Below are 26662 nucleotides of genomic sequence, written 5' to 3' on the forward strand. Positions count from 1 at the left end.
GTTTATGAAAGTTGACTAAAGAGTCCTTTGTGAATCTAAAGTGACTTATGGAACAAGCAGTCAGACTGTATGCTAGGCAGCCATTTTGCCCAAAATGTTGTATAATTTTATCTGCATCTCTCTTACTGCACATCACTCTATGATAAGCACATTAGTATGGGGGTCAGCTCTCCTATAAAACTGTAAGATTCCTGAAGTGAGTATCAAGAATGTATTTTTGTGTTTTTCATGACTTTGGCTAAAATGTGTATCATAAATAATACTTACTCAATACTTAAACTTAAATACCTTGTGGGACTAACTCAGTATTGTAGATGTAGAATGTGAAATAGAAAGTACTTTACAATCTTAAAACACTGAGAAATTGAAACAAATAAAACAAATGAATTCTTTGTTCTCTTGGATCTACAATAATTACCTCTCCATTTTCAGGGTTAATGATCAATTAATATTGGCTAAAAATCTGGAAACTGAATATGCAAGTGGTTTACTAGAGGGATGAGTAGTTGATTCTTGTTTCAAATCTTATTTAAATAATGAGAAAACTAATATGCTCTAAAAGGTACTAACACTGTTTACCTGGACACAGTTTTATAGTATGAAGGGAGTAGATAAAGAAACATGTAAATTGTTGAATGAATAAAATGTTTGTGTGGTTCACAGTACAGTGTGCAAGGGCTCAGGTTCAAGTCCCTGATTCCCACCTGCAGGGGGAAAGCTTCATGAGCAGTGAAGCAGGGCTGCAGGTATCTCTGTTTCACTCCCTCTCTCCTTTCAATTTCTCTCTGTCTGTATCCAAAAATAAATATTAATTTTTAAAAAATGTTTGTGTGGTTAATTCCAACTTTGGTTATTCAAAAGTTATATAATTCAGTGCTTGTAGCCAATTTTACCAATGAAAAACCGTTACTTTTAAGACACTACTTTTTCCCCTTGTATCATTTTGTTGGGGGGAAGGGTCAATGGTTTACTTGTTGACACATGGGTCCAATGTAGGTCCTTTTCTGTCATCAGGCACCAGGACCCTGATCCGCACCACCTTTCTTTCCTCAGTTATTTCCTTTGACACCATACTCAGTAGGACTAAAGAAACAAGGAGAGAAAGGAAAAACACAAAAGTAAAACTTTGATATGTTTGGTGTTTTGCACCATAGACAGTGTTTTCTTAAATGGTAACCTGTCTTCCTATCTAGATGACTTCATTCCCTCAGCAGAAGTGCTAAGAGGAGGATACTAGTTTTGTGATCTTTGTCAAGTTTGTAAATTTCAGTGGGGTTTTGTCATGCAATTATGAGCAGATAGTGGATTTAGTGTGAGCTGAAAGGTCACTGAGGACCTTGGTTCACTTATTTAGGTTTCTTTCATGTCCTCCAATACATGATCTGGACATGTTCTGTAGGTAAATCATAGGGATCCATGAGAGAAAGCGGAAACTCACAAACACTTTTCAAGACTCTGAGTCTGACCAAGTCTTGTTTCTACTGGGTCACTGGGAAAATTTAAAAGTCACATGACTTGCATAACTTGAGGCTATGTCTTGAGTGATGATATTACTAAACAGAAGCATTGCATTTGGGTCAGTTAATGCATTTGGTGCTTCTTGAAAGTTCCTACATGTTTCATCCATAACTCTTACAAATATGATTTGAATTTTTATTTTGTGTTAAAAGTTGTCTGAAAAAGAGTAGGATAGGTATATATTAATAGAATGGTGGAGAACATTTGACTTTCATGTGATCAAGGAGTCAACTATGTCACCTGAGTCTGGGGTTATAGTATGAATGAGAGTCCTATGCATGTAAAGGAAGCTTATAAATAGTAAAGTAATACTTTTGAATTATATTTTCATTTCATCAATAATGCTTATTTTATGTATTAATGCTTTGTATTGTTTAAAAATTACTTGTTCTTTGTAAGATCTATTTATGGTATTGTTTTTTTTTTTTCTGCTGAACCCTCCCAAGCACTACTGTAGTGAGTAAATGTTTTCATAAAAATCACAAATTACATAATTTTTCTTTTAAATCAGTGATTTACAAATGAATCTCTCTGCTATTGCTATTAGAATCGTAGTTTACAAAGCAAAAACAAAGCCAGCTGCTAAAGTCCTAGCAGAGATTCTCCAGTAGAAATTGGGATACAAAGCTTTGCTCTATTTCTTTCCTTTAGCCTCCAGGGTTATTGCTGGGGCTTGGTGCCTGCACTATCAGTCCACTGCTCCTGGAGGCTATTTTTCCTCTTTTGTTGCTCTTGTTGTTTATCCTTGTTATTATCATTGTTGTTGGATGGGACAGAGAGAAATGGAGAGAGGAGGGGAAGACAGAGAGAGGGGGAGAGAAAGACAGACACCTGCAGACCCGCTTCACCACTTGTGAAGTGAACCTCTGCTGGTGGTAAGCCAGGGGCTTGAACTGGGATCCTTATGCTGGTCCTTGTGCTTTGCGCTTTGTGTGCTTAACCTGCTGTACTACTGTCCATCCCCCTCAGCTTTGCTATATTTCTACATATAGATTCGTAGCTCAATTTTGGACCAATTTTCCTAATAATTTACAAACAATGGAAATACGGAAAAGCAGAGTGGATTCTGAAAAAAAGTTAATAAGTTTGGCAGCATCACTAAACTACAAACCAAGATTATCTTTCTTTTCATTTAAAAGTATTTCAGGCAGGAGGGACCCAGGAGTATGCAGTGGCTCAACTTTCTCCTGTAAAATATATTAAACCCGTTTTCAGCACCTAGGCATAGAACATGGGGGCTTTGAACTTTACAGTAATGGTTCACATAGGATGTATCTTATAATAACTGGGAAAATTAAAAAACTTCAGCACTCGGATAGTATATCACAATTGTTGGGTGAGACTCTAGCATTAATGTTTTTCAAAATTCCCTAGATAGCTCTACTGTGCAACCACACTTGAGAATTATTCCCTGTGAGAGGGTACTCATGAAGTGTATAGCGAGTGACAAAAGTATGAGAAATACTTGAGGGTGAATATTGCAAGATGTGTCAGATTTTGACTGGCAAGTGGAAGAAGGAAAGGATATCAAGAAGATAATATAACATGAGCAAAGTTCTAGGGATTTGAAAGTTCATAAAGATTTGAGGACTAGGATTATCTGCACTGGAGAGTTGTCTTACTGAAGGCTTGGTTAGGGACACAGGTGACATAATGTATTTATTTTGTGAGTTATGCCATCACCCATTAAGTCTGTTAAAACTCTCAAATCTGATGAACCGAACTCCCAAGTTCAGAGTTTCCATAAAATATTATTTTGTAATTGGAATCTGTTGTCTTGAATACTGTGAACTAAATCATCAAATGCATTTGGAAAACTTTGTTAGTTATATCTATTCCCATCGTAAGAGATTTGCATGGCCTATTAGTATTTTTTTAAATGCAATAAAACATATTTTCTAATACTTCCCCAAACAAACTCTGTTCCTAAACAGCGCTTATTAAATATCCATAAATGAGTATTTCAAGGTACATATTTTTTTGTTCCCTAAAATTTCCCAAATATGCCTCTTTATTTTTTGCAATTCACTTGGCTGAAACTAGTCTTTCGCTTCCTTTACCTTGTTATTTCCTTACTATGCTGCTTGAGATATAGTCTGGCCCCCAAGAAAATTCTACATGCTTTTATTTTTATATTCTCTTAGAGAAGAAGCTAAACAAAGTTTTCTATTTGAGAGAATATTTGATGTTTTGTTACATAACTGAAGTGGTAAGACTTTTAAAAGAAGGACACAAGATATTTTGAAAAGACTGAGAAATTCTGAACAGTGTCCCGTTATTGAAACAGCTGAGGGTATAAAGAAATAACAGCTGGAAATAGTGTGTGTATTACCAAAGCCAGGTATCACTGTCCACACAATCTCAGCAGCACTTTCTCTAACGTATGTGCATTGGTCCTCATTTTATCTTGAAGCAATTTTTGAAAGCATCACCCTCAATATATACAGAGCAGAAGTATCCCACACACAATATACAAATAATGCCCTTTAGAATATAAACACAATATACAATTTTGTGAAACCCCATAAGAGTTTTGAAACCCTTCTTTCTGTTATGCTGCTTGTTATATAGGAGCCTGTGTAATCAAAAGGAAAATGTACAGATTTCCATTTCGTAGAATAAATTGATATCCCAGATTCATAACAATTCAAGAAGGAACACTGATGCGCTTGTTATTCGAGGCCTTAACACATATGCAATATCAACTACACAACCATTTTTTTTTATTTGTCACTCATTCCCCAGAGATAAGGCATTGATTAAATCATCCTAAAGTTTTCTTTTTACCTACTGTGAACTATTTAATGCCCATGCTCTTCAGAAACATTCATCCTCTAGTAGTCGATATGGGGAAAAGAGGTCAAAGCAAATTGTCAGATCTCCTGGATCATGTGATTGACTAACCGTCATGCAAACATAGGTTTAATATGTCACATATGAGGTACCTGCAAAGAGCTTTAGGTTATCAAATATTGTCTCTAGAAGATGCAAAGAGGAGAGGAAAGACAAAGTTCAGGCAGTTGCACTAAAAGTGTTTCTAAACAAAAAAGATTTGTTGTTACAATAATATAAACAGAATTTTCCCAGGCAAAAAAAAAAAAAAAAACTTGTGTAGATATTAGCTTCTAAGCTGTGTAGCGCCATAACTAGATCTCTCTACTGCAGTACTAATAGAAATGTATGTTTTGGAAATATATATTCTATTAATCATTTTAAGGCTATGATTACTGAAAATTGCTTAATACCCCAAATGGTCCAAATTTACTGCTTTGGTGTTTTATTTTAAAGTACTAATGTACTCGACTATTCTTGAATAGTATGAAATCTGCATGCATTTTATTTTCAAATAGTTTAGTTTGACTGTTTTATGAAATATAACAAGAAGATTTACTTCCTAGAGAGAAACAAATACAACGTTCTATTCAGCAAACTACAAGGTTTTTTTTTCTTCCTCTCTGAAGACTCAAATACTTATAAAATCTTTAGTATAGAATCTATGTCTGCCTACATATCACAGGATAATGATACCAGTATGATCAGTATGTCTTGTTAATTTACCTTAATGCTCAGAAAACCAATATTTATATCAATTAATGAATTTTCCTGAAGTTTTTCTCCTAAGGCAGATTAACAGTAAATATTTTTCAGTCCCCTTAGAACTATGGGTTTAAATCTGAATAGACAGTAGCCTTAGGCGTTTTACGTGTTATATCAGTTCCTGATTGCCCTTAGAAATTGGGATGAAGGGGGCTGGGTGATACAGCACCTAGTTAAGTGCACAGGTTACCATGCATAAGGACCTGGGTTCAAGCCCCGGTTCTGCGGGGAGAAGTTTCAGGAGCAGTGAAGCAAGTACTACGGGTCTCTCTCTGTCTCTCTATCTCGACTACTGTCTCCCCTCTCAATTTCTCTGTGTCCTATCAAATAAAGTGGAAAAATGGCAGCAGCAGTGAGTTCATAGTGGCAGCATGCATCCAGCCCCAGAGATAACTACTGGTGACAAATACATATACGCTAAAAGAAGCCTCTGGAATTCTCATTTAAGACTTAGATGAATGTTTCGGTGCTACTGCCAAATTTACTGAGTTACTTGGGAGATTTTAATCCTAAAGTCATTTTTCTCTTGGGATTTCTATCCCCTCAAGTTATAGTAAAGTCTCTCTTCTTTCCATTCACTAGTCAATAAAATGTAGACTATAGGTTGCTTCCACATCTTCTCACACATTCCTCGGCTGCTTGGCCCCTTGCATCACATTCCAACTATCTGCTCTGTTGGATGCTACTGACATTTACATTTGGTGACTTCCTTTAGTCTCTTAGCTGTCTCCAACTGAAAGACTTCTTTATGCCTGAATCTATTCCAAAGAGATTAATTATAACTTACTTTATAAGAGTTCATTCAGGGGTATTTGTGTATTCATTTCTCCATATTGTGCCCCCTGCAACACCAGAGTTCTATGAGATTTACTAGCTTTCCATAATGCACACTCACCTTCCTAGATTCATATTATGTTTATTTTTTAATGCAAATCCTTAAATGGATGATATGACATTAGTGTTTCTTAAATCAATAGTGAAAACTTCTTTTGCTGAATGTCTGTTAACCTCTCATGGTCCCCTGAAAACTGTTGTTTGAGAAATAGTTCTTAGATGAATGAAAAATGTGTCCTCGCTACTTTGGGTCTTTTTTGTTAACTTTTCAGGAAAGCATGAAATATCTTTCCTATTCTATTTTTATATCATTTAGATTTGAAATCTCAATTATTTCTGATGTCACTCTACTCCCTGTCTTCTCTAACATAACAAATATCAAGTCTTTCTAATTTTGTCCTTAAAAATTACTTATGTCTTTCATCTGTGTGTCTTTGTTTTTTTGTTTTTTTTTTTATTGCCACCAGGGTTATCACTGGGGCTCGGCACCAGAACTACTAATCTACTGCTGCCAGTGCCCATTATTTTCCCCTTTTTATTTTATTTGGTAGGACGGAGAGAGAGAGAGAGAGAGACCATTTGTGAAGCGTGTCCCCTACAGGTAGGAAGTAGGGATTTGAACCTGGGTCTTTAAGCTTGGTAATGTGCACACTCAACCAGGTGTGCTACTGCCTGGCCCTGAGTCTTTTCACCTCTAACCTTTTTGCCCTTTCATCTAAAATTTTATGACACTTTAAATTCACCTTCTAATCACTGGCTCTTCATTTGGAGTTCCTTGAGTTTTCAGAGTAGTCTTTAGAAGCTTGCCATGGTCGTGCTATTCCTTTCTCCCACAGTTTACGAAGACCTTTCATTGTAAACCAAGTGAAATATGACTTTCCTGTATTCTCAGGCTTTATATCTACACACCATTCGCTTCATTCCTCCCTCCTTTCACACATCCTTTGATACAGTCATCCTGGCTGACTCACTTTCCACTAGAGCCTGGCTTATGCTTTCCTGCTAGTTAGTCTCCACCTTGCTTCCTTCAGTGCTGCTCTTCCTTCTCCTATGAGGTCACTCTCAGTCCTTGTCCATGCTGCAATTACTAATTCAGTTCCTACCTTCTGCTTGAAGTGCTCCCAAATTCTTGTATTATCAAAAATAAACTTCTCTTGGTTTTTAATGACAATAGTGCGTATTTGTCTTACTAATAGTATTATTCTTGTGGTCCCTAGGGTTTCACTACATTTTCACATAGAAAGAGAGAGACAACTTTTCCCAATAGAGAGAGACAGAGGGAGACAGAGAGAGAGACACTAAAACATCCAATATTCCCACTGTGGTTGTGGCTGTTCTTGAACCATAGGATAAGAGGGGTACAACTGCACACAATTCCCTCTGCTTTGTATTTAAAGAAAGAATTTCACTCTTTATTTTTTCTTTCTTAAAAAAAAAAACTCAGAAGAAGGAAGTATAACATTTAGTAAAAGCAAAGTGTAAGGGCATGGATAAACACAAAGATTGGAATTGAAGTAGGTTGTGTTTAAACTCAGGACTGATGGGTGCATTCTTCTTTTTTTTTTTTATTTCTTTATTGGGAGGTTAATGTTTTATATTCGACCGTATATACAATAGTTTGTACATGGAATCTCACAAGTTTTGTTACTCTTCCTTGATAAGGAGTGGGTGTATTGTGCTTGTGTAGGAAGGAGGGTTTGAGAAAGAGAAATGCTTTCTACAGAAGGACACTGATTGTGTAAACCATCGTCATGCCCTTTAAAAAAAGGTCAAGGAAAGACAGAAACAAGCTGGGGAAAGGGTTGACCTGCCAACAACCATGTCCAGCAGAGGAGCAATTATAGGCGCCAGAACTCCCACCTTCTGTACCCCATAAAGAATTTTGGTCCATACACCCAGAGGGATAAAGAATAGGGAAGCTTCCAATGGAGGGGATGGGACACGGAACTCTGGTGGTGGGAACTGTGTGGAATTGTACCCTTGTTATCTTACAATTTTGCTAATCATTATTAAACCACTAATTTAAAAATTAAAAAAGTTAAAGGGGGCCGGGTGATAGCACAGCCAGTTCAGTGCATATATTAGCATGTGAAAGACCCAGGTTAAAGCCCACCTGCAGGGGGACACATCACAGCTGGGAAGCAGCTCTGCAGGTGCCTGTCTTTCTCTTTTCTTCTCTGCTTTCCATCTCCCTTTCTTTCTGTCCTATCAAATAAATATAAAAAGGAAAAAAAGACAGGAAAAAATGGCCGCTGGGAGCAGTGGGTTCATAGGACTCACACTGAGCCCCCAGTGATAACCCCAGTGGCAATTAAAAAATAAAAATAGATAAAAATTTTAAAAAGATGGAAATCGATAGTTTCAACTCCTTTCATATTAAGGGAGTAAAAGGGCTTCTCTGGAGACTGGAGATATATCTCTGACTTGTGAGATAAGTCACTTCACCATTTGTTTCTGACATCAACTTTCTGTAAGGTGAGTGCATTGACCTCTTGTGACTGGCATAACCACTGAAGTTTAGAAATCTGTCTGATGAGCAAAAGTCAACAGTTACTACCAGCTTTATGACTTTGGCTCATTCTGAAAGAAATTTTTACAAAATGCAGGGGGAAAAGTCAACTAAGAGGGGCTAATGAATCTGTTATAGATCACACAGCTAGTAAGCAGAGGAACCAGGATTTAAGGTCATATCCTCTAAACTACACAATCCATGCCGAGTTCAAGCACATCATAGTGTTTCAAATAGCTGGGATTAATGGAGGTAGGGGAGACAAAAGAGACAAGGGGGAACTGGGCAGTCATCGCTGTTTTATTGAATGACTGATTTTTCATAAAATGATTCTCTTAAATTATATTGATTTAAGTCAGGGTAATACCGAGTCTGGAGCAGAGAGAGGCACAGCAGTCCTAAAGGACAGAGACCATAGGATAAGAGGGGTACAATTCCACACAATTCCCACCACCAGAACTCGGTATCCCATCCCCTCCCCTGATAGCTTTCCTATTCCTTATCCCTCTGGGAGCATGGACCCAGGGTCATTATGGGATGCAGAAGGTGGAAGGTCTGGCTTCCGTAATTGCTTCCCTGCGGAACATGGGCATTGGCAGGTCGATCCATACTCCCAGCCTGTCTCTCTTTTTCCCTAGTGGGGCAGGGTTCTGGGGAAGTGGGGCTCCAGGACACATTGCTGGGGTTGCCCAGGGAAGTCCGTTGACATCATATAGAGCCAAACAAATTGTTGACTAATCATGAATCTAAAGGCTAGAATAGTTCATATGAAGAGTTGGGGGGAGGAGTCTCCGTTTTGTAGATAGTAGTCGTGTTTTAGTTATATTCCAAAGAGCCCATGACTGTACTAGTTTTGTTTTTTTTTTCTCTGAGCCTGACATCTGATATGCAGGTGGATCCAAGTTATTGTCTGGGGAGATGGTGTCATGGCTGGAAAAAGGACCAGAAAGCTGGATCAGGGAAGAGAGTAGCTCCTAAATATGGGAAAGGTATATAAATATTGTTGGCTATAAACCCCATGGGCTGAAATTTTCTATGGCGAATATAAAAATAAACTGTTGAAAAACGGTATTTTTATTGTCACCATGCAGCAACAACTTTAAGCAATATAAGTAATAAAATACTCCTCAAGGGCCATGTATCTGACTTAACTTGTAAGTAACTGCTGTGGCAATGATGAGTTTAATGATTCTGTATCCATATATCAGATATACAAATGTATATTTGTATAAAGATACATAGTATGTGTCTACATACAGAGAGAGAGGTCACTTAAAAGCATATCCTTTATGATAGGTACTTGGTGGGAATTTTAGTCACTCAGTAATCTCCCAGTACATGCAAACTCAGCTACATGTGTTTGTTTCAAGAGTAAGCTGTTGGCCAAATTCTGAGTTTTGGTCACCATGCTATTATTTATTTAAAATAAACTGTTTAAAATGTGTTGGAGAAAGCAAAAACTGAACTCAAATCAGACGCAAGTGACCCTGAGCAAATATAAACTTTGGAAAAGTTCTCTAAGTCCGATACACATTGAAGCTTCCTTTTCTGGTGAAGATAATTTAGTGTTAATTTTTGACGACAGAGATATTTGAAATCTACCAAATCAATTCTGAGAAATAAGATACAAGTAGAGTTTGTGAAAAAGAATATTAGAAACTTCTGCTGAACTTGTAATCAATGTTTTTCTGTGTATTAATATCAAATGCTTTTATGAGGGAAACACTTTGAAAATAAAATCAGTAAAAAAAAGTCCTTTGAACTACTTGGAACAAAGAAAGATTGATAAATCCAGTTCTCCTGTCCATGATGATGAAGACCTATTTTGAACAACGTTGCTTAAAAAATGTAGGCTACTCAAAAGAGAGAAATTGTGATGTTGATTACTTTGTCACCATGTAGTATACTTTTTATCATATTTTATAACAACACACATTGACTCAAAATTAACACACTGCTTTTTCATTTTGCTGTAATATCTAATACTTCATTTGCTTTTGGCGGTATACTAGCACAATTTCAGATAGAGAAAATACCTACATTTTTCCTAGTCATTATTTTTATCCCTTTACAGAAATAATTTCTGAGTAATTTTTTTCATACATATAAGGGGAATTTCTTTAAAATGACCCATTCTGAGTGCCCAATATGCTATGTTTTCTACAAGATAACATTAATGGTTATTTTAAAAAATCTTTTTGGATGATTGTGGGAAATAGCTGTGCATTTTTTGTCTCCTCCAGAGTTCTGAGTATAGCAGTTGATAATACATACTTATTGAATGAAAAGACAAGTGATGAATGAATAATAAACAAATGCTTAAAATAAGTCATGTTTGGTCTACTAGGGTTACTGGAAATCTACATTTTTACTGTGAGTCTGAAAACCTAAAAATAATTTCACAGCTTATCATAACTACTCCTTTAAGTTTATGCTGAAGATGGTGTCTACCAAATAAATGTAGTAAACTTCAAAATGTTTAAAAAATGCTCTGTAAATGCTTTTGGAATTTCAGGCTTGCTTTGATCTTTTGTTTTTCTGTCTGGAAATGGAAGCAGTAATAGCAGTAGTTCTGTATAGGGTTTAAGTGAGAGTAAAATGAGATTATATATAAGGAGTACTTAATCATCTTCAAATCATAAGTATTTGACAAACGATAGCTACTATGATAGTGTAGAAGTTAAATTCTGGCAAAATTGTTTTGATGTAAAATGTGTTGATAAACCTTTTCATTTGAGGAAAAATATTTGTAAAGCAATACATTGCTATTAAAAACAAACAAACAAACAAACAAACAAACAGGCTAGGGTACTAAGATTTGGCCAGTATGGATTTTGACAAAAATAAGTGAAAGTCAGAACATCATGAAAATTGGAAAGACTTAAAAAACACAGTGGGGAAAAGAAATTAAATTTTCTCTGAGTGACATAGTCACAATTTCCTGCAAATTTAGTTTCTGCCAAGACCACTTAATGAAATCCTACTTGGAACATTTCATGAAGTGAAAGCTCCCCTTGACCCTACTGCACAGTGCAATGCAGATACGTTAGAGACCCCTTTTCATAGCAGTTATGCATTAATAAACAATAATACAGAAGTGGAAGAATAACAACTCAATTCATTTTCATTTTTACCTTTCTGTTATATATTCTGACACATATTTTCCTATGGCTATATGTAGTTCACTTGGTAAATATATAGGTCTTCTTTTCTCAGTCATTCTGTTGTCAACATCCAATATAGCTGTGCTGTATTTTGTTTGTTGCTATGTATATTCACCTGTATTCTGTCTTCTTCTTCTAGCGTTTGCCCTTCTTCCATAGCCAGTCAACAGGTCAGGTTGAAAGCTGTCAGGAGCTGCTTGTTGCTGGCTTTGAAAGTGACTGGGATCATATGTGGATTCAGTCGGCTAGGAAGGATCGTCAATTTCCCCAATGAATGGGTACTCACGGGATGCACCACGAGAAGGTCGATCCAATACATCCCACCTGTATTCTGTGATTCAGTCTGTTACCATTTGAATCTTGTTGATACACAATAGATTCTCTTTATGGAATGTTTGTTCTTGCAAAAATAATCTCCCCCACTTTTTTTCCTTTCAACAACTTCATAAATAATAAGCCTGAACACCTTCTCCTGTAACCTTTTAAATTTAATTCTGACATGAATCCCGGGAGAGCTTACAGGAATAATAATAATAATTTACAAATGAGATGACTATGCTTGTAGACTGTCAGTGCAAAGTTCTAGGTTACAGGATAAGTTAGAAGATAAATCCAACCTCCACAGTTCCCCTCCAGAACAGTTTCTATTATTTGATAAAAGTTTGTGGCAAAAATGCTGTCTGAGCCTGAAGAACATTCAATGGAGACCCTGATATACATATACATCAACTAAAGTTGATGAACTTTAGTAATTTGGATTATATCTTGACCTAAATCCAACATTACCATATTTACTTTTAAGATTTTCTATTGAGCAAGTGATGAGTCCTTACAGAGAATCATTTTATTTTTATCATGGAAGTAATTCTAGAAGTGTCTAGCATTCAACTTTAAAAGAACCACTCAAATTCTGTTAAAGTTGTCCACCACTGTTTTGTTTCTGTAATGTAGTAATAGATAAAGGTTATCTTCCAGAAAAGCAGTCATTAATAACGACTTATACTGATTTCTAGATCTTGATAACCAGTCTTCTGTTATTTCCCTTTATAAACACCGAGATATTAACTAATTTTCTTTCCCATCTCTGTCAATTTCTACTCACTTAACCTAAACTTCCTAATATCCTTTTATTATGTATTGAAATGAAATTCAAATTCCACTGCTTGTCACTGTTGGAGCCTAGTTTTATTTGTTTGTTTGTTTACTTATTTATTATTGGATAGAGACAGAGAAACTGGGAAGGGAAGGAATGAAAGAGAGGGGAGGAGACAGAGACACCTGCAGCCCTGCTTCACTACTCAGAAACTTTCCCCCTGCAGGTGGGAACTAGGTGTCTGGACCCAGATCGTTGTGCACTGTAATGTGTGTATTCAACCAAGTGCACCACCACTTGGCCCTCTAGTTTATTTAAAGTAGAATTAGAAGTAGTAGTATGTTTGTAAACTTCCTTCATAAAAATAAGTAGTTTAAAGAGCTAATTTATAGTATTAACCATTTTTATGGGATAAATATTCCCATGATGGATTTAGAGTTGGGTGTGTATGAATACAAAGAACTCTCATGAACTGGCAGAAGAGACTGGGGAGATTCTCAACCATTAAAGCGTACGACTTGCATGCCTGAGGCTCCTGGTTCCATCCTGGGCACCACATGCACTAGAGTGGTTCTCTAGCTCCTTGACTTTCTCTCTCTCTTTCTCCATTCCATGAAATAATGTAAATTTAAAAACAGGAAACTAAATAAACCTGATAGGAGTTGTCTGTAGCACACTCCTGGTAATGGGAACAGAGATCATCACCACGTTCTGTCCCCTCGAATCCCAGAGGAAGAATCTCTAGTCAAAGAAAACATAAAAACTCATCTTCCATATGTATTATTATTTTTAATTTTTTTATTGGGGGATTACTGTTCTACATTCAAGAGTAAATACAATATCTGGGAGTGTGATGCCTCCAGTTCTGTTCTTTCTTCTCAAGATTGTTTTGGCGATTCTAGGTCTTTTCTGGTTCCAGATAAACATTTGTAGCATTTGTTCTATTCTCCTAAAAAATGTGTTTGGGATCTTGATGGGAATAGCATTAAATTTGTAGATGGCTCTGGGTAGTATATTCATTTTGATGATGTTAATTCTTCCAACTCATGAACATGGAATATCTTTACACTTCTTTGTGTCTTTTTCAATTTCCTTGAGAAGTGACTCATAATTTTCAGTATACAAGTCTTTCACTTCTTTGGTTAGGTTTATTCCTAGATATTTTATTGTTTTTGTTACTATAGTAAAAGGAATTGATTTCTGGATTTCATCTTCTTCTAACTTAGTGTTTACATAGAGGAATGCCATTGACTTTTGAATGTTAATTTTGTAGCCTGATACCTTACTGTATTGCCTGATGATTTCCAAAAGCTTCTTGCTGGATTCCTTAGGTTTTTCTACGTATACTATCATGTCATCGGCAAATAGGGAGAATATAACATCTTCTCTTCCAATATGTATGCCCTTAATTCCTTGCTCCTGCCTGATTGCTATGGCAAGAACTTCCAGCACTATATTGAACAGTAATGGTGATAGTGGGAATCCCTGTCTAGTACCTGATCTGAGGGGAAATGCTTCCAGTTTTTCACCATTGAGTATGATGTTGGCTGTAGATTTGTTATATACAGACTCCACTATCTTGAATTTTCCATCTATTCCCATTTTTTGTAGTGTTTTGATCATAAAGGGATGTTGAATTTTGTCAAAAGCTTTCTCAGCATTTATTTATATGACTATGTGGTTTTTGGTATTTTATTGATGTGGTGGATCATGTTGATTGATTTACGTATATTAAACCAACCTTGCATCCTTGGGATAAATCCCACTTGGGCATGATGAAAAATCTTTTTAATATACTGCTATATCCAGTTGGCTAGAATTTTGTTCACTATTTTAGCATCTATGTTCATCAGAGAACTGTAGTTTTCTTTGTTGGTTATGTCCCTGTCTGCTTTTGGTATAAGAGTGATGTTGGCTTCATAGAAGCTGGAAGGGCGTATTCCGGTGTCTTCAATCTTCTGGAAGACTTTTAAAAGAAGAGGCATTAACTTTTACTTGAAGGTTTTGTAGAATTCATTTGTAAAACCATCTGGTCCAGGACTTTTATTTTTGGGAAGGTTTTTAAATAACTGTTTCAATTTTGTTGGTTGTGATGGGCCTGTCCATGTTATCTAGTTCCTCTTTATTTAATTTTGGAAGTTTGTAGGGATCTAGGAAATCATCCATTTCTTCCAGGTTCTCTAGCTTGGTGGCATATAGTTGTTCATAGAAGCCTCCCATGATATGTTGACTTTCTGTGGTGTCTGTTGTGATATCTCCTCTTTCATTTAGTATCTGATTTATTTGGGTCTTCTCCCTTTTTTGTTTTGTGAGTCTGGCTAAAGGTTTGTCGATTTTGTTCACCCTTTAGCAGAACCCACATTTACTTTCTTTGATCTATTGTATGGTTTTCTTATTTTCAATGTTATTTATTTCTGCCCTAACTTTAGTTATTTCTGTCCTTCTGGTTGCTTTAAGATTCCTTTGTTCTTCTTCTTCTTTTAGGTCTTTAAGGTGTGCAATCAGGTTGTTTATTTGTGCTTTTTCTTGTTTCCTAATGTGTGCTTGTATGGCTATGAACTTCCCTCTCAGTACTGCCTTAGCTGTGTCCCAAATATTTTGATAGCTTGTGTCTTCATTTTCATAGAATTCTTGTAACATTTTGATTTCTTCCTTTATGTCCTCTTTGACCCGGTAGTTCTTAGGTAGTGTACTGTTCAGCTTCCACGTTTTGAGAGTGCTACTAATCTTTTGTTTATTGCTAAGTGTTAGTTTAATTCCACTGTGGTCTGGAAAGATGCTTGATATGATTTCAATGCTCTTGAATTTGCTGATGCTGTTTTTGTGACCTAACATAAGGTCTATCCTTGAGAATGACCCATGTAGACTTGAGTAGAATGTGTGTTTCACTTTCTTGGGGTGAATGACTCTGAAAATGTCCAATACTTCTAGTTTATCTATCTTTGCTTTTTAAAAATTTTTTTTATGTTTATTTTATTTATTTATTCCCTTTTGTTGCCCTTGTTTTATTGTTGTAGTTATTATTGTTGTTGTTGTTGTTGGATAGGACAGAGAGAAATGGAGAGAGGAGGGGAAGACAGAGAGGAGGAGAGAAAGATAGACACCTGCAGACCTGCTTCACCGCCTGTGAAGCGACTCCCCTGCAGGTGGGGATCCGGGGTTCGAACCGGGATCCTTATGCCGGTCCTTGTGCTTTGCGCCACCTGCGCTTAACCCGCTGCGCTACAGCCCGACTCCCCTAGTTTATCATTTTTCATTTAGCTCCCTTATTTATTATCCCTTAATTATTATCATTTATTATTATTTATTTTCATTTAGCTCCCTTACTTATATCCTTTTCATTTAGCTCCCTTATTTATTTATTGATTTTCTGCCTGATGATCTGTTAATTTAAGAGAGTGGGGTGTTGAAGTCCCCTACCATTACTATGTTGCTGCTAATATTAGCAGATGTTTGATGTATTTAGATGGCTTCTCACTGGATGCATAGAGGTTAATAATTGTTAAGTCCTATTGGTTGACTGATATTCTGAGCATTAAGTAATGTCCATCCCTATCTTTTTTTAATCTTACTGATTTTAAAGTCTATTGTGTCAGATATGAGAATAGCTGTTCCTGCCCTTTTTTTTTCTTTTCTTTTTTTTTGTGGGTCATTGGCTTGTATGATAGCTTTCCTTCCTTTCACTTTGAGTCTGTGTTTGTCTTGTTGAGTTATATGGGTTTCCTGTAGATGACATTTTGTTGATCTGTGTTTTCTGATCCATCTTCCTATTCTGTACCTTTTAATAGGTGAATTCATGCCATTGGCATTTATTGATATCATAGATGGAAGATATTTTAACGCCATTCTTTAGATTTTTAGAGTGTTCTGATATATGACATATTTATGGTGGTCTGACTGTTTCCTATATATTATTTTCTACAGCTATAGCTAGTTCCTTTGGCAATTTACTGAAAAGCTACCTGACTGATTGGAATACAGCCATTTATCAAAATGAGGAGGTGATATTGACTTGAAAGCAGAGCGTTACCTATGAAGTACCTGTAGGAGAGGAGCTACAACTACCCAGTGTTGATAGTCAGGAGCTAAAACACATCATGCTTACATATAGACATGGCTGGGAAAAACAAATCAGTTTAGATTCGCTTTATCAGAAGCTAAAGTAAAAATCATTTACACTGGACAGGAAAAATATTTGTAGCTTAAAAATATCTCTTATGTTTCTTATTTTTATTTTAAGATTTCAGTGAATTGTGATTCACACAGTAGTTAACTTAGATGTTGGTCCAGACATTTTTGGTTTAGAAATTCACCTTCCAAGAAGTAGACATAATATGTGATGGGGTGATTCTTTCAGGATTACTTAAAGAATTTTTTCTCTGCATGTTCTTTTTCTTAAATTCTATCTGTGTGTGTGTATGCTCTGCTAAATGTAGTAATTAAATTTTCTGAGTTTGAATGTAGTAGTCACCAGTTTTTATCTCTTAAATTTAAATTCCCTGAATTAATTAGAGTGCACTATAAAATGGTAATGTCACTTTTTTTTCTTTTTTGTCTGTGGAGAAACTGCTATTAAGTAGAAAGTATAAATGGTATTATAATTTTGTGTCTAAGAACAAGAATGAATAGTTGAGTAACTGAATGGTATTTGAAACTGTAGTATGTAATCATGTTTATGATTTTTTTGGGATTTAGAAAATACAGTCGGTATTTAAGACTAGTCAATTATTTAACCTATATTCCTCTTAATTGAATACTTTTGGTAAAGGAACTCAAATAGAATCTAATTAAAGAATTGAAAAGAACTATTATACTTAGCAGTATTTTTAGATATAGTTCAACACCTGACTGCTCACTTCAATTTATTATGTAGTGGTGATTAATTGTACTAAAGGACTCTGTTGCCAATCTCTTGTAGTATCAGAATCATAAACCTGAATCTTTTTCAAAATAGGTAGCAGACTCTAGATCTAGATTAATTAACATTATTTCCAGTATTGATGGACACCAAGTGTTTCATTTGTTACATATTTCTAGTTACAAGTCAGTTATATATGGAACATAAAAATCCACTTGATTTTATAAATTTAGTTTTGTTGTTGTTATTGCTGGCAGCAGGAGTTCACTGCTCCAGGTCATAACATTTTAAAATAAAGAGAGAATCTGTGAAATAGAGAGAGAAGGGATGTGGGGGGCGATAACACTACACTAAATCTTCCTTGAACGTGCTGGTGGGGGTCAGATTTGAAGCAGGGTTGAACACATGGCAGAGGCCACACTATCCAAGTGAGATATATTTTTTTTCTTACCCAGTTTAGACATATTTTTATGTAGTGCATAATCTTCATACATTTCCTAGGCTATTTGGCAGTGATCTGTGCACATTTTTCTATTTTGTATTACTAAGTATTTGTAAGAAATACTTTTGTAGTTTCCGAAAGGTATCAGTTCTATTCTACTGAGTAATCTAGTAAGTGAATTACGCAGTGTCCAGACATTACATGAAGTAGTCATCTCAAGCAGAATGAATAAGCTACTAGTTACTGTAAAACATATAGCCCCTGAAATAATAACATACAATATCAAGATAGGAAGTATGATGAATTAGTTTGCAACTCTGCCAACAAATTATTTTGAATGAATACTGAGATAAGGGATCAGTGACTGAATGAAAAAAATCAAGAAAGGCTTTATGACGAGGTTGAAAATTTGCATTCTGGGGGCCAGGGGTGGCGCACCTGGTTAAGTGCACACAACACAGTGTGCAAGGATCTGGGTTCAAGCCCCTGGTCCCCACCTACAGGGGGAAAGCTTCATGAGTGGTGGAGTAGGTGCTGTAGGTGTCTCTCTTCCTCTCTATCTCCCCCTCCCTTCTCAGTGTCTTTCTGTCTCTATCCAAATTAAATTAAATTAAATTAAAAAATATATTTTAAAAATAAAATAAATTTAAAAAGTAGAAAATTTGTGCTCTGAAGGAGAATGGAGGTTAGTTTTAGAGAAGGGTGTTTGGCTTTTTAATAACCAAAAGTGCTTTGGCAAGTTGATTGGACAAAAGTGAAAGGTTAATTTAACCACACTGTATTTTGAATTTCTCACATCATCTGTACACAATATCTGGCTACTTTGTTTAGAAACAGATCCTCAGTGACTAGCTCCAGAGTAGGTTGTAAGATACTGTACTGCCAGGGCCAAGCAGTGGTGTGCCTAGTCAAGTGCATACATTACAGTGCACAAGGACCTGGATTCAAGCCCTGGTCCCCACCTGCAGAGGTAAAGCTTCATGAGCGGTGAAGCAGAGCTGCAGGTGTCTCTCTGTCTCTCTCCCTCTCTATCTCTTCCTTCCCTCTCAATTTTTGTCTCTATCCAATAATAAATAATTAAATAAAAGTAAAGTAAAGGCAGATACTATACTGCCATGAAGTGTCTAGGTACAGCTATTCCTATTGTCCCAGTTGACCACATCTAAGTAGTGGAATATTGGATTGTGTCTTTGTCTGTAATCTTTCACTTTACATTTTAGCTTGAAAAAATCAATTAGTACTTATAGACAGATGAGATGATGATAATAATCTCCCATAATTACTGGAGTAAAGCAACTTTGAGACAATGCATAGATTTGCTGAAGGCATTACTGCCAGGACCTCAAAATGTCTCTGTTGATTTGTGTATTCATACAGTTTCTAACATCTGTTAGGCAGTATTCTGTCATCTTCCTGTTTCTTCCTCAGTTTTTGTTTGGATTATTTCTCCTAGTTTTTTACTCTGGATTTCCATCTTCAAATACTATGCTTCTGTCTTCTTTGTACCCTCTAGGAATCTCTCCCTCTCAATTTTTATTCAGTATCTTTGCCTTGACTTTTCTGTCATCTGAACCCTTGGTCTCACTCATCAGTCATGACTGTATCGTTGATCGGAAACCATCAGATGAAAGTTCAAAAAAGTAGATCGAGGTCAAGTTGTGTAGAAAGAAGAATAGTAGAAGTATAGCGGAAGAAGAGGACTCAGACAAATCAGCTCAGAGTTGGTGGGAGTTAACAGATAAACTTGAAAGGGCATGACCCTTGGGTTCTCTGAGTCACCTTTGACCGAAGCAATAAACATGGAAAAAAAAAAAGGAAATAGAAAAATGGTAGAAGTGACGATGGGTCTTGAATGAATTTCCAGTCCATCTGCAATACAGAACTTCTTGACGTACTTTACTGTTGGTATGCTTCTAAATTCTGCTTATAAGACCTTCTGTTTTGATCATCACATTAGGCTCGCTTGTATTACTTACGATGTGGTCTATTTACATAATCACTGTTTTACCTGGGTCCCGCCCTGCCTGCAGGGTATTGGTTTAATCCCCACTGGGTAGATGGAAGCCTTCTATGTTCTGTTCAGGCTCTTTTTTTGCTCCGCCCCCTCTCCTAGTCATTTCCTTTCCCCTTGCCACTTCCAGTGAAGAGATGCATAAAAGGCGATGTATCTGATTAATAAACGAGATACTGCTTCCCAGCTCAGCCATGAGTCCCTGCTCATCTCTCTCCCGCCCACGAAGCTAGACCGGCAACTGGTGCCGTGAACTGGGACCGGCAAATGGCGCCCAAAGGGACTGGCACTTTACAGTTAGTGAGGCCATTCCAAAGCTTATTTGTCCTTGCAAAATATTCATGCTTAAATTTTTATTCTTAAAAAAAAAAAGATACTCCAGATTAACACGTATTTTGTCTTTTACTGCAGAGGAGAAGAGCCTTGTAGGATACAGTATAGGCCTTCTCATGTACTTTTTATGATCCACAGAAAAAGGATTTGAAGCAAAAAATAAATAAATAAGTGAAACTATTAAAATTCTTCTCTGTTAGGAATCAGCAGTATTTTGCCCTGGGCTTGAAGCTCAGTAATGCTCTAACATTTTGACAATGGTGGTATTCTGTGAATAAGATTTGTAAAGGCAGATTTTCTCTCTGACCAGTTTAGAAGCCATCAACCAAGGTAGTGGCTGACTTTGCCATAATTCACCTCAGTGGGTGGTCTTTCCTGCCAGCAGTTTCAGACTTAATTTGCTTACTTTCCCTTCAGTTTGTTCCTCCCTTCATTGTCGTTCACTAAAAAGTTCACTTTGATTTCTTGTTTACAATAAAAAAATGATGGAACTCTATGACTTAATTTATATTTATGATGATTTATAATGAATTATAGAATACATACCATACTGTTTATTTGAAGGGTGAGATTATTATGGGATATTAAAATATATTAGTTTTTTATTTTGGTACATGTTTTTAATTTTTATTTTTTTATCTTTGCATCTCTGATTTATTATTATTTATTTTTTTAAAAATTTTATTTATAAAAAGGAAACATTGACAAAACCATAGGATAAGAGGGGTACAGCTTTGCACAATTCCCACCACCAGAACTCTGTCCCATGCCCTCCCCTGATAGGTTTCCTATTCTTTAACCCTCTGGGAGTATGGAACCAAGGTCATTATGGGATGCAGAAGGTGGAAAGTCTGGCTTCTGTAATTGCTTCCCCGCTGAACATGGGCGTTGACAGGTCAATCCATACTCCCAGCCTGCCTCTCTCTTTCCCTAGTACGGAAGGGCTCTGGAGAAGCAGAGCTCCAGGACACATTGGTGGGGTTGTCTGTCCAGGAAAGTCTGGTCAGCATCATGGAATATAGTGGTTGATAAGAGAGTTAACATACAAAGCCAAACAAATTATTGACCAATCATGGACCTAAGGGCTGGAATAGTGCAGATGAAAAGTTGGAGGAGGGGTCCTCCATTTTGTAGATAGCTAGTAGGCATAGTTTAGTTAAATTCCAAAGGGCCTGTGGCTATATTAGTTTTTTTTTTTTTTTCCTTTTTCTTTTTGTCCCTGACCCTGAAATCTGATATGCAGGTGGATCCAAGCTGTTGTCTAGGCAGATGATGTCATGGCTAGAAAAAGGACCAGAAAGCTGGGTCAGGGAAGAGAGTAGCTCCCTAATATGGGAAAGGTGTATAAATATTGTTGACTGTAAACACCATCAATTTAATGTGATCTGGGGCCCATAATTAGCTTAGGAGCCTATGTGATGCATCCCTGTAGATCTGAGCTCACATTCTGTGGTTGTGAGTAGGAACATTCCATGCTGCCCCAGTATCAATCCATCTTCCTCAGGTGCAGCATAGAGTCTGTTGTCCATCTTCTTGCGGATTTTGCCGTAACCTCGCTTGTAGATCAGTTCACTTACTGACTTCAGATTTGGGTACCCCCAAGCAATTCTCAACGTGTTAATTGAAGCCTTATTGAGCTTAACAAAGGTGCCATTTAAGATCAGTCAAAGGCAAAGAAGCTGCAATACCTTTCGGACCTTTGGGCTCACACCACTGATGCCTCTGATCCTGATAACAAGGCCAGCTTGGGTTCTGCCAGGTCATAGAAGTTGCCGGCTTTCCTTGCCACCTGAGCCATCTGAATCTCGGTTCTGTACGTATGACTATATTCCTTGTGGTAGCACTTTGCCTTTTCCTAGATAAGCTTCCTCCTTGCCTCTCAAAGCATCTTCTGGGCAAACTTCTTTCTCATATGCTTGATTTTCAACTCGTCAAAACTCCTGTGCTTTTTCTTCAGGGTTTCTGGCAAACCAGAAACCTTCTTCTCTTCTACGCCTTCCATGGTTCCAGCTAGAAAAGAGGAATTTTAGATTTTATACATAAGCCTTTTTGGAAATGGTGTTTTTTATTTTCTAAAATCTTACTAAGAATATATAATTTTGTTGTAGATAATGTTAATGTCATCTATCCAAACAAATCATAAATTCATTAAGGTCAGAGTCCACTATGCTCTTTTGTCATTTTTCCCTAGCATCCATAATCAGAGAGGCTACTGGAACCAAAACCTTTTCTGATCAAAACACTGTGCTAATTGTGGGAAATAATAGAGAGGGCAGCAAACTTACCCTTTATCAAAATTTTGCCACCTAGTAGAAAAGATAGGACTTGCTATAATGGTGACTTCAAAACTAGACAAAGTGCAGTGTAAAGTGAGGAAAAGATTGGCATAAGATGCAGACAATAGAGATAAGACAGTTCTCCAGAATAATTTTTAAACCATTCAGTGAAACTGCTCTTCTAATCTTGTTATCACAGAAAATCCCACCTATGTCAGCCATTAATACTAATGATTCTTAAAGTAATATATGTGGCTTTTATCTCTAGTAGGTTATAGGAAAATACCTTTTTCTTTTCCCTTCCTTCCTTCCTTCCTTCCTTCCTTCCTTCCTTTCTTTCTTTCTTTCTTTCTTTCTTTCTTTCTTTCTTTCTCTCTCTGAGAGAAACAGGATAGCCAGAGAACTGGAGCTTCCTTCAATGTGGTGGGGGCCAGGCTTGAACCTGGGTCATGCACATAGCAACTGCTTTTGTTCTTATTCATTTAATTTTTTTCACAGTGTGCTTTCTGTGAAGTCAAATTGTGTCTTCTTACAATCCTTTTAGGAAAGATAGAATTTGTGACATAATTTATTTTTTATTTTTTTTAATTATCTTTATTTATTTATTGGATAGAGACAGTCAGAAATTGAGAGGGAAGGGGGAGAGAAGAAGAGGGGGAGACCGAGAGACACCTGCAGCACTGCTTCACCCCTCGTGAAGCTTTCTTCCTGTAGGTGGGAACCAGGAGGCTTGAACCTGGGTCCATGTTCACTGCAATGTGTGCTTTTTTTTGTTTGTTTGTTTAACCAGAGCACTGCTCAGCTCTGGCTTATGGTGGTGTGGGGGATTGAACCTGGGACTTTGGAGCCTCAGGCATGAGAGTCTCTTTGCATAACCATTATGTTATCTACCCCCACACAATGTGTGCTCTTAACCATGTGCACCACCACCTGACCCCGGATTCTAATTATTTCTTGTGATGTGATATTTAGAAAAAATTCCCCTCAGTTCCTTTGCTCATCTGTAATAAGATTTTTTGCTGTTGAATTATATGAGTTATTTATACATCTTGGATATTAGCCATTGATCAGATATACAATTTGTAAATAGTTTTTTCCCATTCTGTAGGTTGCTTTTTCAATTTATTTATTTTATTTTTCTGGGTAGAAGCTCTGTAATTTGATGTAATAATTCTACCTGTTTATTTTAGTTTCTGCTACTTGGGTTTTGGTACCAAAAAAAAAGCATACCAAGAAGTATGCTAAGCATGCTGTGTTCAGTTTTCCTTAATGCTTTGTTCTAGGGATTTTGCTATTAAGTTTTTCACTTAAATAATTAACAAGTTGATTTTTGTCAGTAATGTAAGATAGGGGTTTAGTTTTACTTGATGATGATGATTCTGCTGCCACTGGAGTGTTAGCTGGAGCTTGGCGCCTGCACTATAAATTCATCACTCCCAGCAGCCTTTCTTTTAATTTTTGTTATTTTTTGTGGCAGAGAGAATTGAGAAAGAGAGAGAGAAAGAGAGAGAGGTAGAGAGAAACTTGCAGCACTGGACCACTGTCATTGGAGACGGGGGCTTGAACTCAAATCCTTGCCCACGGCTGTGTGTGTACTTAATTAGATGCATCACCAGCTGGCCTTTCAGATTTATTCTTTTGCACTCGAATATTTAGTTTTCTAAATGCTATTTGTTGAGGCCACTTATCCCATCACATATTTTTGGTATCCTTGTCAAAACTTAATTGCCCGTATATGCATGGTTTATTTCTGGGTTCTCTATTTTTCCTAGTGGTCAGCAAACCTGCTTTTATGCCAGTAACATACTGTTATCATTACTATAACTTTTAAAAATATTTTGAAATTAGCAAGTATGATGTCTTCATCTTTGTTCTTTCTCAGTTTTATTTTGGGTATTTTGAGTCATCTATGACTGTATGCGAATGCTCAATAGGTGTATGAAAAAGTGTTCAACGTTACTAATCACCGGGGAAAGCAGATGTAAGCCGCTGATAGAAATCATGTCACACCAGTTATGATGGCTAGTATCAACAGGCAAGAAATAGAAAATAGCCGATGAGGATGCACATAAAAAGGAATACTTAAATGTTGTGGGGGAGGATGTGAATTCTTACAATAATCATAAAAATAGTATTGAAGATCCTAAAATCATTGAAAACATAATGACCAGCAACATCACTTCTAGATATTTACCCGAAACAGAATCTCAAAGAGATGTCTGTACCTCTGTGCTTATTATGTGCTTATTATTCACAACTGCTGGTATCTGGTAACAATCTAGATATCCTTGATGAATGAACGGATACAGAAAATATTACATTCAGATGTATATCTGTACACACATATGTGTGTATGTGTTTCATACAAGCAGTCATAAGAAGGGAATCTTTTTATTACTATGTTAAATGAAATGAACCAGGCAGAGAAAAATACTATATGGTACCATTTATTTATTTATTTAATACACATTTAATATTTTACTTAATTTATTTTTGGTAATTTTACTAGTGATTCAATGATGATTAATAAGACTGTAAGATATCCGGGGTATAATTCCACACAGTTCCTGACATCAGAGTTCTGTGTCCCATCCCCTCCATTGGAAGCTTCCCTACTCTTTATCCCTCTCTGGGAGTATGGGCCAAAATTCTACTTATTTATTTTTAAAATACAAATAGAGAGGTAGAAATTGAGCGAAAGGGGAAGATAGAGATGGAGGAAGAGAGGGGCCGGTGGCAGCACTCCTGGTCAAATCAGATAGTTCTGCGCCCAAGGACCCTTGCAAGGATCAGGGCTCTTGAGCCCTTGGCTCCCCACGTACAGAGGGGGACATTTCACAAGCAGGGAGGCAGGTCTGCAGGTGTCTATTTTGTCTCTCTCCCTCTCTTTATCTTCCCCCTCAATTTTTCTCTGTCCTGTCAAATAAGATGGGGGGGAAATGGCAGCTAGGAGCAGTGGATTCTCAGTGTTGAAACTGAGCCCCAGCTGTTAACCCTGAAGGGAAAAAAGAAAAGAAAAGAAAAGAAAAGAAAAGAAAAGAAAAGAAAAGAAAAGAAAAGAAAAGAAAGTGATGGAGCAAGGGAGACATGTGCAGCATTGCTTCAGACCTCTGGAAGCTTTCCCCCTGCAAGTGAGGACTGGAGGGTGGAACCTGGGTCTTTGCACACTGTAATGTGGGCACTCAGCCAGGATCACCAGTGCCCAGCTTTTACACGGTACCTTTTAGAATGGAATTATGGGGAACAACGGTGATTTAATGGAAATGGAAACAGATGAAAGAATAATGATTGCATGGAGCTGGGTACTGAAAGGGGCAGTTGGGAAGATTAGATCAAAGAGTTCAAGTTTTTATTTAAAAGAATAAGTTCTGGATATGTAATGAATAACACGACGACTACCTTTAGTCATTGTGTTAACACTGGTATATTTTTCCATGTCTTAAAATTATTGAGAGTAAAATTTAAGTCCTCACTAGAAAAGAAAGAGTTGTACTATGTGAGGTATTGATGCATTAAAATTTTTTTATGTCGGGGGAGACAGCATAATGGTTATGCTAACAGACTCTTATGCCTAAGGCTCCTAAATCCCAGGTTCAATCCCCCGCACCACCATAAGCCTGAGCTGAGCAGTGCAGTGGTGTTTCTCTCTCTCTCTTCTCTCTCTCTCCATCTCTCTCTGTTGGTATGTATGAGACCCCTTCTGTTTCATTTGGTTTAAATCCCCCCTGCTTAACACTATTTTATTTACATAACCACTTCATTTTATTTATTTGAGTAGATGTTTTTTCATGTGAAGACTTGACAGCTGAAATGGCCATTAGTTAAAAAGAAAGGGGGAATTGTTGGTATGCATGAGACCCCTTCTGTTTCATTTGGTTTAAATCCCCCCTGCTTAACACTATTCTATTTACATAACCACTTCATTCTATTTATATAACCGCTGTTAACAAGCACCTCCCTCCAGGGCATTGGTTCAATCCCCACTGTTTCATGATATGTTTTTCCTCCACCCCCCCTCCTTGTCACA

The 26662-nt window shown here is 36.9% G+C and overlaps 1 protein-coding gene and 1 pseudogene across 3 annotated transcripts in view; one reads left to right on the forward strand and one right to left on the reverse strand.

Moving 5' to 3' along the window:
* Nucleotides 1-26662, forward strand: part of PDE1A (phosphodiesterase 1A) — a 320443-nt gene that overhangs the window by 106957 nt on the left and 186824 nt on the right. The window lies entirely within an intron of this gene.
* On the reverse strand, nucleotides 21353-22361 carry LOC103112684 (60S ribosomal protein L7-like; annotated as a pseudogene).

The sequence above is a fragment of the Erinaceus europaeus genome, chromosome 18 (assembly GCF_950295315.1).
Source record: "Erinaceus europaeus chromosome 18, mEriEur2.1, whole genome shotgun sequence".
Classification (NCBI taxonomy): domain Eukaryota; kingdom Metazoa; phylum Chordata; class Mammalia; order Eulipotyphla; family Erinaceidae; genus Erinaceus; species Erinaceus europaeus.